Source organism: Tyto alba, unplaced genomic scaffold (assembly GCF_018691265.1).
Source record: "Tyto alba isolate M040663 unplaced genomic scaffold, T.alba_DEE_v4.0 Super-Scaffold_14, whole genome shotgun sequence".
NCBI classification, from domain to species: Eukaryota; Metazoa; Chordata; class Aves; order Strigiformes; family Tytonidae; genus Tyto; species Tyto alba.
The window spans coordinates 24,038,448-24,054,483 of NW_024881276.1; the positions used below are offsets into that span (position 1 = coordinate 24,038,448).

Consider the following 16,036-nt stretch of genomic DNA (forward strand, 5'->3'; position numbering starts at 1 on the left):
TCAGTAGAGTTGGTGGAAAACCTAGGTGACTAAATGGTAACCACGTAACCAGCTTGTAAAATAAGAGAAGATAAGCTTTTTCATAAGGGTTTTAGAGTAATACAGGCTGGAAAGATGGAAAAGGTAAAATAACATTTGAGACAACTAGAGCAGATAAAAACATCTACGAACATTAATAACAAGACAGCAGCATTTCTTTCACCACATACCCAAGAAAACACACAACTCCCACTCAAGGAAAGTCCTGAGCTATTTCAGAAACATTTGTTTTAAGAGACAAAACTTTTTATCAGTTTTTATACACTTCTGTATAAAATAGCAAATTGGAGGGTTGAAGGGGAGCATCTTCTTAATAAAATACTCTCCAGTTCAAATGCAGACAATCAGATGGACATCCTTTGGCAGAACATGACCACTGAAGAATAATAGGAAGAAACCCCTCAGCAAGCAGGTAGCAGTCAAAATTCAGATGAAAACCAGGAATCGTGTAACAAGACTCATTTGACAAAATGACTGTTAAACAGACCTTTTTAATAATATTCAGCCATTATGTCTTTTGCCTGGGCTACCTTTTCCTTCTGTTTTTTATTTCCTGGACCTTTTGATACATTTTTGTCACAAACTCTGACTGCATTAAATCTAAAGAACCCGATGGACATGAAATCTAGGCACATGTTCCTCTCTCCCACTGTACAACTTAACCTCTACTGCTAGCTTCAAAATTCTTGCTTGAATGTCACTGCTCGCCAAGTTACTTATGCCTGTGCTTTTGATAATGGCTACATGTCTTTCTTTCTAAAACTTCATTTTTTACATCATGCCGCTCTCCAAAAGCCTCACAGCTAAGTCTGATTTCATTCTAAATCTATAAGAATTATCCAGCTTCCCAGCTCTATATCACCCGTAGGTTTGGATCAGCTCTTCACTATGTTCCAAGACATTACTCACTTAATGAGAAGTAAAACAAAAGGAAATTTCTGTGGGACAAAACTGTCTTCTAACTTGAATTTTTAAAATGAAATGAAACTCAAAGTGATTACTGAACCAGTCACAGTTTATGAACAGCTCAGCAAAATATTTAAGCAAGTAAGTGGTCCATCTGGCTTCAAATGTTTACGAGCTTTCTAAGTTTTGCTGAATCGAAGGACCTATAACAGACTTCCTGAAATGACTGCTACCTGCTGAAGGTTCCAAAACACTCAATGCAAGCACTACTACCACTCTCGCCCGTGCCCCATCCCCACAAATGCAATCCTTTTTTAGGTTGAAATTCTCCGGGTCTGTCTATGCAAATTAAAATAAATAAATAAATAAATAGATAGATAAATAGCTAGATAAATAAATAAATAAATATTAAAAAAAAAAAAAAAGTGTTTCTTTTCACTGAAAGAATTTGTAGACAAAAAAGATTCACAAGATCTTTTTGTAAGAAATTCATAGAATCATTTAGGTTGGAAAAGACCTTTAAGATCACCAAGGCAAACCATTAACCTAGCACTACCAAGTCCACCACTAAACCATGTACGTAAGTGCCATGTCTACCTGGCTTAAGCATCCCCAGGGATGGTGATTCCACCACTTACCTGGGCAGCCTGTTCCAGGTATTTGTAGGCAGCGATAAGGTCTCCCCTCAGCCTCCTTTTCTCCAGGCTAAACAACCCCGGTTCCATCAGCTGCTCCTCACAGGACTTGTTCTATAGACCCCTCACCAGATTTGTTGCCCTTCTCTGGACACACTCCAGCACCTCAATGTCTTTCTTGTAGTGAGGGCCCCAAATCTGAACACACTATTTGAGGTGCGGCCTCACCAGTGCCGAGTACAGGGGGACGATCCCTTCCCTAGTCCTGCTGGCCACACTATTTCTGATACAAGCCAGGATGCCATTGGCCTCCTTGGCCACCTGAGCACACTGCTGGCTCATATTCAGCAATTTAATAATTCTTGCAATTATTTTTTGTCTCTGTAGTACAATACTGGAGCTCAGACTTGGAAGTTACTATTTTAACTAGAAGATTCTCAGTAATAGAGCTGTGTATTTCATCCAAAAGAAACCAGTCCTGAGTTAACAATTTACGAGCACTTGGGGCAGGAGGGGGAAAGGGAATACACAGAGAAAATGTCACAGAACTCTGGAGAAATCACCAAGACTTCAAGCCCTGAAGAGTCTTATTTACATATGTATCTCCATCCACATTAGTTATAATGTCTTGCTTCACATGAAAACTCAATGGCTCTATGCTGGAATGGGTCAACTTTTGCATATTGGAATCTAAGTGTATAGCTAAAAAGTGACATTTGGCATAGTTGTGAAGTACATCTCTGATTTTACCAGATCCTCTCCTTTCAACTGCCCAGTATTTTAAAACATTTTTTTTTTTAATTCACAAAATTACACCTAACCAGTAATTTTTCTTTTTGTAACATTCACATATAGACCAGGCTCAAGTAGAAAGGGAGATGACAGTTCTGTTCTTAGTCTTTCCATTCTCAGTCACCAGCTACAAGTCGTAATCTGTAGTGATGAAGTAAAATAAAAAGTGACTGCTGCAATGGAGGCAGCAACAGACGAGGATTTAGACAAGATCATTTCAACAATGTTAATCAGATCCCAGGTTTTAGCGGGACACAGCACAGAGATGTGAATTACTGGCAGTCTTTGGGAATTAAAAGAAACGTAAGGCTGGTGAAAAACGATGAGGAAACATATTGCCCCGGAACAGCTACTGTCTCTGGATGCTGCAGCTTCCTGAAATTCCACCTTACTGACACTGGCCCAAACGTTAGATGAAGTGAAGAGCTCCAATACAAGCCATGCACCACTGCTCCTCGCTGACAGCAGACTGGTCCCCAAAGCAAAGCCAGGGCCCTGCAGTAAGTACAAGGGCTCCATACCTGGGCAGTGCAAAGAGCTGGGTCTCAGGACAAACCAGAGAGCCCGGCCAAAGCTGGAAACAACCCAGGCCTAACCAAGTACAGACGCTGATCTTAAATCCTACCTTAGCCTGGATCTTGAGCTGCAGGCTAGGGCCTTACTTCCACCTGCCACCCAGAACCCAGAATCACCTCCCAAGGTGAAGTACCCGTGCTCATTCTTTCAGCAGATGAGCAGGACTCTTTCCAAATGGTCTGAAGGGAAAGACGGGTAAGTAGCTCAGGCATTTCCCTGACAGGACACAGCCTTGTGACTGCAGCACAATCACAGTCCAGTCCCACATCTCTAAAGACACTAACCTAACCCTCAGGCTAGGAGCTCTGTGGGGTGAGCAGCCTTGCCCTTCACTCACTGCAGAAACTGTACAGCAAAGAACCAGTCCAGAGAAAGGGAGAACAAGTAAAGCCATGACTGCCACTACTGTGGAGAAATCTGAAGATTCTTGGGTACTTTGATCTTTGCTGTTTTACAACCATGTTGCCCAGGAATATTTTATATTAAACCAAGCACGTAACAGAGTTTATGAGCTATTTATGCTACAGTCTTAGAAATCACAAACCATTCAGTGGAAACCCCCTGTTCAAAAGCACCTTCATCATACTCAAAAGATGACACCTTTACAGATTCCTAATTTAGCATGCAAATGCCCAGATCGGCAAGCATTTGAGATAACACAATCTAAGAAGTTGCCAGTACTGGGTTTGTCTCTGCAATTGATCATATGCATGTTTATCTGGTGAGGTAAAACATGTTAAAATGGAAAAACCCTCACAAGGCATTTTCCATCAGAAAACTGATGCAGCACACTACCACTTAGGATAGTCCAGTTTGTTCTGACTGAACAAGAAAGTAAAAACTTCTTATATGTCACAAAATGACCAGATTTGGGTCAGTGGAGAGAGCACTGTTATGTCTATATCTTTAATATGCTGTTAAATATTAATTCCAATTAGAAGTTATTTGTGCATGGAGTTAAGGAACAAGGGGGACAATGTTTACAAGTTTCAGGAAACATTGAGATAGGTCAAAATTAAAAAAAAACCCAAACTATAACGTTTGTGTATTTGGGTGATGTTTAAAGGTAAAACCAAGAAAGGCAAAGAAAAAAACCCAGAGAAACAAAATCATAAAAGAAAATATATCTAAAAGGAGAAAAAGCACTCAGCAACAGTTGTGGTCTCTGAAATTAGAGGACTTGCAATTTCTTTGCATTCTCAGGAGCCAGCAGGATACGAGGCTGTGGGGGGTGATGTCAGAAGTATGTCTGTCCCTGGCCACTGGGCTCAGCAGAGACCTGATAAACAGCTTTTTGTTTTTCTTTGGGCTCTGGCTTCCATTTTATTGCAGGTTTTGTAAGAATTTAAAACTTTATTTTTGAGCAACACAGACTTCATATAACTGAAATCTGAGTCAAGGACAGCATGTGACTTTCATTTTGACTTCAGAAGTATTATTATTTTTATAATAAAGTACACAATCACCTCAATTATCAGGAACACTAAGAACCATCCAGATAAAAACTAACAATTATAATCAACTATTTGTAAGGCATTAGAGAATAACTACAGAGCCAGCCACCCTCTCCAAAAGAAAGAGAAATATACCAAGTCTAGCTGATATTAAAAATGAAAAAAAAAAATATATATATGCAGTACTTTCATAATACTGAAATATACAACCTGTTTTATCAGAGGATTTTGCATTAGAAAAGTATAACTGAAATAGTTTCCAAAGAACTGATTTCATTCAATAAAAAAAAAACTATACAGCAGTGTCCACTTGCTGAGATAACATTGGAATAAATATTTCTTGAGAAGAGTGCTATGGCTGGTGCATTCTCTTACCTATTTAAGACCGTGTATTATGGTTTAAAGCATGGTTTTAAATAGATGTGAAAGTTTAACCCTCTCAGTATGTGAAGCTCTGTTCCATGGTATTTGGTACCAAGTTAATTTTAGAAAAAAATTAAAACTTACTGTCATCTGTGCTGATCAAAATCTCTTTTTATATCAGACTGCCACTGGTTCAGCTTCATTCCCTAACTACGTTAATTACCACATAAAGAAGAAAACAAGATTTTTCTTACACTTTTTTTCTTTGGTATCATATCCCATTATAAGAAATTAAAATGAAAAAAATTACTCTTAGAAGTATGTTTTGCTATTGTTGAACAAACAGGAAAACTCTAAGAAGCATTCCAGGAGATCATTAAAATAACTCAGCTAACAAGAGGACTGATTCTTCTCCAATTCCTGAGAAAGAACAGTGTGTTGGGGATGTTTGGTGGGGTAGATAATTAACCCCTTCTTTCAAACAGGCTCTACTGCTTAACTTCTCTAATTTAAAAAAACTCCGTATGATCTCTTTTTGTATGATTTATCTTTTTATTTCAGAAAAAAAATATTTGATTTTGCTTTTTTTCTTAAAGAGAAAAGTATTTTAGTCTCATTTTTAATATAGCTCTTAGCTTTGTCAGGCAAGTATAGAAAACTTTGTGGGACAATCTGAACTTTAAAAAGTATGAAATAGGCACTTCTTCATGAAACCCCTAAAAATGGGTTTAGCTAGTATTGTCTTGCTATGTATTTTTATCTTCGTACCACTGCAAAAAAAAAAATGTGACCTACTAAAACCTCTAGAAAAATCAGGTCTGACGCTAACATATAGAATGGGTATATTCAAAGGCCAACTTTGACTTAGGGAGGCCAGTCGTCTTTGTCTCCCTTGTCAGTCTGTAGGCAGCGTGGACAGAAAAAGCCTCCTATAGAGTGTAATTCAGAGCAGAAACTGGTTTGGGGTGCTCCGTATCACCCACTGGAGAAGATGTTTTATTGTTACTGACCACAGGAACCCAAGAAAACTAATTTTCCTGGGTTAGAGTTTACCTTTGTATATACCCCAACATCCCCATTCCTGTAACTCCTTATAGGGTGTAGCACTGTGCGCCAGTTCTGTACCTCAGGGCTGGTTGTATTCACACAAGCTCATGAGCCTTACCACTGGGAGACTCTTCTTTCATTTGTTACTAGATTCGATAACTAATTCTTATTTCATAATTTCTACATGATTTGACATACCAACAGCCATATTCAGTCAGACCAAAGATACACCTATCCCCCTATTGTGTCTTTAGCAAAGGCTGAGAGCAGAGGTCTGGGTAAGAGCACTAGGGCAGGGAAAGCTTGCAGGGATGCACCTCAGGATCCCTCTCCAGCCTTCAGGGACTGGGCTTTGTGTTCTTCTAAGCAAGAGGTGATGCTTTTGCACTGGAAGCCCATACCCAGACAGACTTTTAGTAGATACAGTGGCTCCCAGTTAAATTAGGAGCTATAAAAAAAATACCACCTCTTACCTGTTCTGAATCTGTCACTTGATCCCCTCTGGGTCTTGTACTACAAGAGACAGTTAATGAGCATTCCTTGTTCATTTTTTCCCATTACACTCCTATACGGATTTTTATAATTCTCATCTTTAGCTATTTCTTTGCCAGGCTGAAGATTCTTAATCTATTTAATTGCTCTTTATCATCACTGCCACCCATTTCTAGTTCTATTAGCTCTCCTTTTCTAATTCACCCTTCCTTTAAGTATAGGGATCAGAACTGCACCCAGAGGTCAAGACAAAAATCACAGGTGGTTTATAGACTGGCATAACAGACTTCTGTTCTGTTGGCCATCCTTCCCCAATGATTTTTTTTTTGTTTGTTTATTTTTGACCAGTCCTAAACATTTAACCAATGGTTGGATTTATCATGATATAAGCTCTCTACAACATTGCTTCCTTTGGTGCTAATAGTTTGCAGTCTCAATAATTGCAGGATTGTTCTCCCCTGCATGCATTACTTCATAGTATCAGCAGCAAGCTTCACTCTAAGCACCACTGGATCCCTCTTTGGCTCTTCATAATTAGCTTTCATTTTTGCTACCCTCATTAACTTAGAATCATTTTGCACTCACTCTTCCAGATCACCAAAGCATACACTGACTAGTGTGAAACCTAGCGCGGATCCATGCACAACTCTAACAGTGACCTCCGTCCCCTCTGTGAAAGCAGGTCATTTATTCCTACCCCATCTTTTAACAACCTATAGGTCTAGGAGAGAACTTTCTTCTTATGTCAGAGCAGTTTCATTTTGCTCATCACCTTTGGTGAGTAGTTCTCCAAAGACTTTCTGAAACCCAAGAATACTGCATCAGCTAGATCATACTTACTTACAACATCAATAGTGTCTTCAAAGAACTCTACTAGACCTGTAAGGCTGTTCCAACCCTTTCCTGGTATATCAAATTTGTCTGTGAATCCCTTAGTTTTCCTCTGCACTATATCTACCATCAAATTGACTGGTATGAATGCCAGTCATACTTGTCCTGTTCTTTCCTACAGGCTTTCAGGAAGCCTTTTTAAAAACTGGCATCACCTTTGGCACCTTCAACTTCACTGCTACCACAGCAATACTGTGCAATTAAACACCATCATTACGAGTTCAGCAATTTTATACTGAGAGATCTTCTAGAGGTCTTGGGTGCATCCAGAGTTGGCAATGTGCTGTAACTCATTTTTATGATTTTGATCTAAAAAATCTGTCCCAGCATCGCTTCAGTTTGGAACTGGTGCCTCACTAGTACCTTGTGCTTCTCTCCCCACAGAGAAGGGGTTTTTGTTTGGGAATCTGAGCTCCTGCACAGTGAACAGGAGTATCTCATACTCTTTCAGTTACAGTGTAATCTTCTTTGAGCTCATTTAGATCTTAGCTATCTATTGGCCCTATGGCCTTCCTGTTTCTGGTGTTTTTGAAAGAGTACTCATGACAAGCTTCTCCGCCTTTTACAAATCACATATCAGGCTTTAACTTGTTTTACTATGTATTTTATGTTTCATTTGACTGATTTTCACCTTGCAGGGGTAGAACACATAAGGTTTTGAAGGATATCTTTCTGTTCCTTACAGCCTGCTCAACCATTTTAACTGTCTTGTTTTTTGGTTTGTTTTCTTTTTGTTTTGTTTTTTGTTTGTTTGGTTTTTTTTTTTTTTTTTTAACCTTTTTAAAGGGCCAGAGAAGCAGTTGTTAGCGGGTGTGCATTTGTTCTGAGTCTCTCCACAGTGGCTGTAAACACTTTACTCTTTTGATTGTTCCTCTTACCAGGCTTTCCACAGAAACCCTAATGAGGCTGCTGCTAGCTACCTTCTCTATGGTAGACCTATACTGTCAATAACTTACTTTTAGTAAGGCATTTAGTCCCTCCATCTTATCTTCTAGTCTTCTAGCATTTGCATAGAAACACTTCTATTTTGCTCTGCCTGCCTATTCTTCTGTGTTCCTGTCTAAATTGGACCTAATTTAGTCAGGCAGTTCTTCATGATTTTCTACATGACCTTTATCAACTTCTGTCCTATGTGCAGCAGTGTTAAGGACTTCAACCCCAGAGGCTGTGTGCCCTTTCTGCTTGTCCTCATGCAGAATACTGGGATTACAGGGCAGACTGATGCTGCAGAGGACTTTATTATTAACCTCCTATCTAGCAACTCAGATGTTGTTTCCAGCACTATTTTGGTAGCCCCTACATATCACCAGCACTTCTCCACCAGCTTCTCCATCACTAAAAGTTCATCTAGATTCCCCTTGTGAGCCACCTTGGCACATAGTTAGAAGGTTACTACATGCTTCCTTCCCGCACCATAAAGCCAGTTAGTTGCACTCCACTTAGTTGAGACCTTGGATGTAATTTCAGAATCATTTCTCCTTTACAGGTTTGACCGTCCTCCTACATTAGGACTTCTTACAGGAGCCCAGTGGCAGCCTGCCCAAAGATAGCAGTGGGACCAGCTGCCTGGAGGTTTACTTTACATATTTGCTAATTAAGGATAATTTCCTTACACATATGCTTAGTATGTTGTGACTTTCACAAGAGTCCACTTCAATTATAGTAATCTACAATAGGCATCTTGCAATGTTGTAACTATCTCTTCGTTTTAACAGCTGTATTAATACTGTTGAGATTAAGAATATGCTACTCTAAGTGGAGATCTGGTATCAACCTCCAGTCTGAGAAGCCAAAGTAAGCTAAATGGGTTCAGAGGCACTGCTTGTGGTTAGGCTTACTCTCAGTGTACTCCATCTGAAGTTTTCACTTTGTGCCTCCCATTCCAGGGGCTTGGATTCAGATCGTCCTTATTCTCCTGACAGACAATCTATTGGTTTTCTAAAAATCTGCCTTTGATACTGTACTGGATTGTGTCTGTTAAGGTTTCACAAAATAAATAAATATTTTTTAAAAAATTAGTTTCTCTGTCTTCCATTCAGCATCATTAATCCATGACCCTAGTACACTTACCCACAAACCATATTCAAGACAATCCTCTGTAAGTGCTAAGGAGTGAGGAATTTTAATTTTTCTTGTGTAAAACCCTGGTATCATTAACAGACATTTCCAATAACTGCCAGTCAATCATGCTTCATAATCTAACAGATTACAACCATCTTTATGGTAGTGTGAAATGGCTGATTGCATAAATCCTTAAACAGTTTTCTTAAGACAACAGAAGACGTAACCAGCCACAACTTTCAGTTCAAAACAGAAGCACGAGACAGTTTTCTAAGATGCAGCATCTATGGCACTGTTAATGGGAGCTGTGCTTACAAATACATTCTGCATCAAATCAAAGAATGTTCTATAAAACCAAGACTTGATGATTCAAAATGGGACCTTAAACATACAGATTTCTTACTATGAATTCTACTTTCAGTTATAGCAAGTCTGCTGTATGTTATTAGTTATAATGTACACAACTTTCAACACAAAAGAAATCTTGAGTATTTCCCACACACACACTGTAACTGCTGTATTTATAGGCAGGACAATTAAACATTTGTATTTTATTGTAAAGGATAAATTGTACTACACAGTAAAGAGAAATTCAGTACTGACTGATTCATAAAACAGGCCTGATTTTTCAGTTGATGAAAAACGGTTCTCCTTCCCTTTCCACCATCAAATCTAATTTAAAGTAACCCAATGTAGTGCAAATACATTAGATACTTAGTAATCTCCAGCAATGGCAGGGAAACTCATCACAAATTGCTGAATGTTATGAATCATCTTGTGAACTGCTATACACTGCAAAAGGCGCTTTAACAAGTAGTTTCATTCATTTATGTCAATACTTCATAATTAGCACAGAGAAGTGTCTGTAAATTGAACTCTTGAGCATCACACTGCTTAGTTACAAGTTTTCTTTTATTTAATATTTTGAGCACTTGATGTAATGGAAGACCCCATTAAAATTTTGTACCAATGACAAATGACATTTTTATTTTCTGTTCTAAATATGTTAGCACAAACTAATGAACTCAACAATGTTCAACAAAACCATAAGCACATGCTGACCTGTACATACAGTTCAATTCACTTTACCAGGGCTATTAATATAAGTTTTTAAAGTATACTTAACTGTTTTTCTTAATAAGAGATAATAATACTAATAAAAGACCTACAGGACTGTACAGAAATTAGTGATGATGCTTTTTTATTCCCAGCTACATCTGAGTGGGTCTCCACTCATAAGTAACAGGTGACAAGCAATAATAACACGATGGCCAGGCAAAGATGGTTAGAAAAGCTCTCCCCTGCAGAACAGCCCTGAAGATCTAGATTTATTCTTTTGTTTTGTTGTTGTTGTTTGTTTTATTTTGTTTTGTTTTTATTTTAATTGAAGTTAACTTCTGTGATAGCTCTTCAGGGTACTCAATCCAAGGCACACTGTATTTTGAAAGAACTATGATGGCACCCACAAACCCCACTCAGAGATCAAGGTCTGACTCTTCACCAACAGAGATGCAGCCTCTGTACAGAGAGCTTACAGCTTCAGGGCTTGCGTGCCCACAAGGCTATACCTGACGTAAGGTTTCCTGGATGTTTTTTTAAATGATAGATAGACAAAAAAAAATCTTGTTTATTTGGATTCCAGAATTTCAAGATTCCAAGCTGCTATAGTTTAACAGTTTATTGGTGACAGCTGGTTGGTTATACCTGATGGGATGTACTCTGTTAGCCCATTGTAACAGTGAAATACATCATTCTGTATGCAACTTATTTTGCAACTGGGGATAACTAAAACTGTGCCCAAGGCCACTCACTGCAGGGTAGCTGACACAAGGTGACTTGGTTGGTTGTGAACTTTTGTGGTATAACCACATTCTCTTGGAAACAATTTAAAGGTTTAGACAAAATGCCTCCTTAGACTAAGATAAAACCAGACAAATGCAAAAGTATCAACATATTCATAAACACAGTGATAATTCCACTTTGACACTTCTTACCAGGATAACCTCCCACTCATGAGTTCTAAAAAATCCTCAAGCTCCAGCTCTGCGTTCGTCCCATCCTCCATGGCTTCCCAGCAAACCTGGAATGCAGTCCTACGGACTAATTTCTACAGACTTTGTGCAATGATGTAAACACGCAAGAAAAGCTTTGCCTCACTAACATTGCTAATTAATGAGAAAAAATAATTACTAAGGGAATCTAGTATTTCCCTTTGCTTTGAAATATGAGAGCTAATCATGAGCTCTTATGTACTGCTTATTTTCACTTTTAATAGAAAATAATGTTGTAAAATTATTACTTTTTTTTTTTTAAATCTTACAATATCTAACCTGTAACAACACATATGCATCACCACTGGACAGTTATTTGAAATGTCGTCTTCTTAACTGCATCTCCAGATTTCTCTGCATGCTTGCAATTCTTCAGTGCTCATAAAAATAGTACTGGTAAGACATCTAAAACATCCAGACATGCAAATCTTTCTACTGTATCTAAAGTTTTTCAATTTCAAGTATATTACTGCTAGGTTTATCAATATGGAATCTATTTCTTTAAAGGGAAAAAAAAAAAATCTTCATGGAACTCAGTGCTCTGATTCTTTATAGGTAGCCATAAAAAAAAGTCAGAAAATCCCACCTCTCCTTGCCTACTGCCTTCAAAGTATTTTTGCTCCTTTCAGTAATCAAATATAGATTTTTCCATGACATTTTGATTAGACTCTTACTGTGAATACATTAAGTGATAATTGGTCCAAAAATACCTATTGAGCCAGGAACATCAGAATACAGTAAATACTGGGAGCACCATAGGCAGTCGTATGAATCACTTCACATACCTGTGGTTTTCCAGGTTCCTGTGCTTAGTCATGAGTACACTCTTCATTTTCTCGTACACAGAATATAATTTCTGCCAATTTTTGTTCTTGGCTTCTACACTGCCACCTGTAGTCACACAAGAGAAATTAGCCATATTTTATGCTGCAAATTCTATTACCACAATGTTTCAGCTCACTTGTTTTCCTATACAACCATTCTAAAGCATTCTCCTTTGGAAAAGGTGTGTTAAGATACTTAAACTGAGTTACTTGCAATTAATCTCTAATAAATTTCAGGAAGGAAGAAAAAACCCAATCCCAACTCAATTTAACCCAAGAGAACATTTAAAACTCTTGCAGACAGATATGGGATTTACAGATTTTTATGTTATCCTTGTTGCTGAGTGGACACATCACAACCCTGACAGAGCAAGGTGACTTCTGAAGTGGGAACACAAAACATTTGTATTTACCAAGTAATTGAGTACAGAAGCTAATCTGATTTGGTTTTCCATCCGAAAAATGAACACAGTCTTACAGAGAGATAATTTCCATGCTCAGCTTCGTTCCCTTACATAGGTTGTAAAGAAACACATACAAAAAATAAAGGCTAATATTTGGAAGAACATCTCATCGAACTAAGAGCGATCTTCAACTTTTTTATGAAATGAAAACCACTCAATTTATTCCAGGCTTACTGCACTTTGAGCAATATGCCACAGATTCTGCCGAAGGAACCATTTACATCAAAGTAAAACCTAAACACCCAGTACCCAGAGCCCTCGCGTTAATCCCTTCCTGAAAAGATGATAAGATAGACGATTCAAGCCTTCCTGGAAAAAGCAAAGCTTTCTGGCGTTCAGAACAGGAGTTTCACCGAATAGCGAAGTTTCGGAGCCCAAGCTCCGGGGGGACACTGCCTTTTGCGTGCAGACGCACTCGCCCGTCTCCCAGTTCAGAATCGCTCACACCACCCCCGGGAGCAGCCGCCCGAACGCTCCCACTACGCCTCTACCTGCAAAAACGCTCTCGAGTCGTGAACGGGCAGCAACTAACTCCCGCCAGCACGCCGCGGGCAGCGGCACGGATGCCCACGGCCACCCGGGTACCTGCACCCCCCTGCGCTACCCTACGCCAACAGTAACCACAGCCTCCACCAGAAATCTCAAACTGGAACAGAAACCGAAATTGCGCGCGATTTTCCAAGAACAAGTTGTTCTTTAAAAAAAAAAAAAAATATATATATATATATATATATATATATATACGTATAAATAAATAAGTAAACCCCCAAGCGCCAGTGAGGCAGCCCGCGCCCCGGTAAGCCTCTCGCCCCGCCACGGCCGGGCACTCCGGGACGGGAAGGCACCCACGGCCGCGGGGACCCCCCCACCCGGGCACCCCGCCACCCTCCCAGCCGGGCTGCGGCCGCTCAGGTGCGCGCCGGGCGCCGCCCCACCCGCGGCATCCACGGGCACCCGCCGTCGCCCCCCACAGCCGCCGCGGCACCCCACACCCCCGCGCCCCCCGCCGAGCCCCTCGCCCCCCCACCCACCCCTCAGCCCCACGAAGCCCCTCACCGCGGCGCCCCCCCCACACACACACACGGAGCTGCTGGGCGAGGCGCCTCCCGCTGGGACGGTGCCGGAGGGCGTTGGGGGGGGGGGGGGGGGAAGCACCGCTGAACCCGAGGGTCCGGCGCTGCGGGGAGCGGGCGCTGCCCACCCACCTGCGCTCGCCGGCCGGTGCCGCAGGATGAGGCGGCGGCGGCTCCTCCTCAGCAGCGCGGCCAGGGGGAGCCGCGCGTCCCGGGCGCCGCCGCGCCGCCCGCCCGGGATTCCTGCGGGAGGGCGGGCGGGAGGGAGGAAGGGAGGGAGGGAGGCGGCTCGCCGCTCGGCACAGCCCCCCGCTCCCTCCCCACCTCCCTCCCGGGCACGTTTCTGGCGGTGCCGCCGCACGGCGGGCCCGCAGAGCGCACCTCCCTCCCGCCTCTCCGGTCCCCCCCCCCCCCCCGCCGCCTTCCCTTTTTATCGCGGGGCCGGGGCTCCCGCCGCCGCCAGCGGGCGCGGGGGGCAGCGCCGCCCGGCATCCGCGCCGCTGCCTGCCCACGGCCGGCCCGCCCACGCCCCCGCCGCCGCGCTCGCACACGCTCGCTCGCTCGCACCGCCCGCCCCTCACCCCCCTGCGAACCCACCTGTCCGCGCCCCGCCGCCGCGGCCCACGCAGCCGCCCGCCCACGCGCGCCTCCACGTCCCCGTCCCCGTTCCCCCCCTCCTCCCCCCCTCCGCCTCACCGCAGCGGGGTGGAGTGGCGCGGCGTGGCGTGGCGCGGCCTCCGGTAGCCGCGGGGCTCTGCGGCTCCCGCCGAAATCGGCGGCGGGCGCGGGCTCGGCACTGAGCCGCGGGGGGAAGGGAGGCGGCGGGCGCCCGCCCCGCCTCGGGGGCGGCCGGCGTGGGCTGTGAGGCGAAACCGGCGCCGGCTCCCACCCGTGCCTGTAGCCCCCGAGCGCCGGAGATGTCCGCCCACCCGCCCCCCCCACCCGGGAGGCAGGTGTCGGCGAGGCGCTGCAGGAGCTCCGGGTGCCGCCTTGCTCCCACGCGGGGACCGGCGCGTAGTCTCGGCCCGTTACAGACAACGTCCACGTTGAGGAACATGCTGGAAGCCCGGTTCTTGGTGGCTCTGGCAGCGGGTGGGTGGCGGGGGGTGACCTGGCTGGATGGTGGTCGGCTCTTAAAAATTGGTTTTGCAACGCTTACAAATTTTGCAAAAGCAGCAAGTGAAGACAGAAAAGTGTCAGGGAATGCCTGCCTTGTAACTGAAACGGCAGCCAAACTTGGTGTTGCGTACACGCCATTCTAGCTCCTGCGCTAATGGATGAATGGCCCATCCCATTCTCTCCTCCTCAGGCTTTTGCCCTGATGTGTTTGCGTTTTGGAAACAAACGATGTGTTTAAATTATTGGGTTTGTATCAGTTTTGTTCAAATGGGTTTCACCCTGACATTGGCATTAAGAGAATATGCTAGTGCGATCCAGTAGTCCAGGTAAGCCAGAGGAGGGTTGGGACGAGTCCAGTGCATTGATACAGTGTCACACTCACAGATACCATTTCCAACTTTGTATATTAAAAGTCTGCTACATTCATTCTTTTCACAGCAGTAGATTCCACTCTGGCTGAGGCAATCTTTACCCTTCCCGAACGTTTTATTCTAATTCTGCATTTTGGGACCCAACCTTTACAAGGCAAGCCAGAAGTCCGTGCAGCCGTCTTACAAGCTCTGGTATCACGCTGTAGTCTAGTGACATTAAGAAATAAGCTACAAAAATAAAATCACTTGCCTTTGCTTAGTTGTCTGCAGAATTAAGGCTATTTTCAGTTCCTTTTCTTATGTCTCATAAGCGAGACACCAGACTATCTGAATATTTAATGACTAGTAAACCAGAAGTCTGTATGTAGTAAAAGTAGCAAGTATAACACATATTTCAGTAGCAACATGGATAGGTACTTATCTGAAAGAAGTTTAAACAATTTAATTTCACAAAATTAATAAACATTAATTATATATAAGCACATCTGCAGGCTATTCATCATGTAAAAAGATCAAAATCAATCAAAGCTTTCAAAATAGAAATAAACCTGGAGAGATGAGGATAAAAATTGATACAGGCATTTAGACAAACCATTTTGACTCGAACCAAGAAAACAGTTCTGGTCTTTCACTCCAAAACCTGACAACCTAGTGACACACTGGTGCAGTGATTCCGAAGACAATGTGAGCATTATGAAAATTTGGGTGCTATAACTCTGCTTACAAAGGCAATTGTTAAACATATAGCACAAGCTTTTACATCTAATAGGTAATTAAGAATATTTTGTCTCTAGATTGAATGTTTATCCTCTTTGAGCTTATAATACATAAGACATATGTAAAATTATGATAGGTTTTCCAGTCTTTCCTCCTTAGCT

The 16,036-nt window shown here is 42.4% G+C and overlaps 1 long non-coding RNA gene across 2 annotated transcripts in view; it reads right to left on the reverse strand.

Annotated features, from left to right (window-relative positions):
- The window catches only part of LOC116961959, an 88,790-nt gene extending 74,906 nt beyond the window's left edge, over positions 1-13,884 (reverse strand). For both annotated transcript variants that reach the window (XR_006164974.1, XR_006164973.1), the window contains exons 1-2: positions 13,801-13,884; positions 12,093-12,198 (exon numbers count right to left, since the gene is read on the reverse strand). This is a non-coding gene — a long non-coding RNA (uncharacterized LOC116961959). The remainder of the gene's footprint in view (positions 1-12,092; positions 12,199-13,800) is intronic.
- Between the last annotated feature and the right edge of the window lie 2,152 nt (positions 13,885-16,036).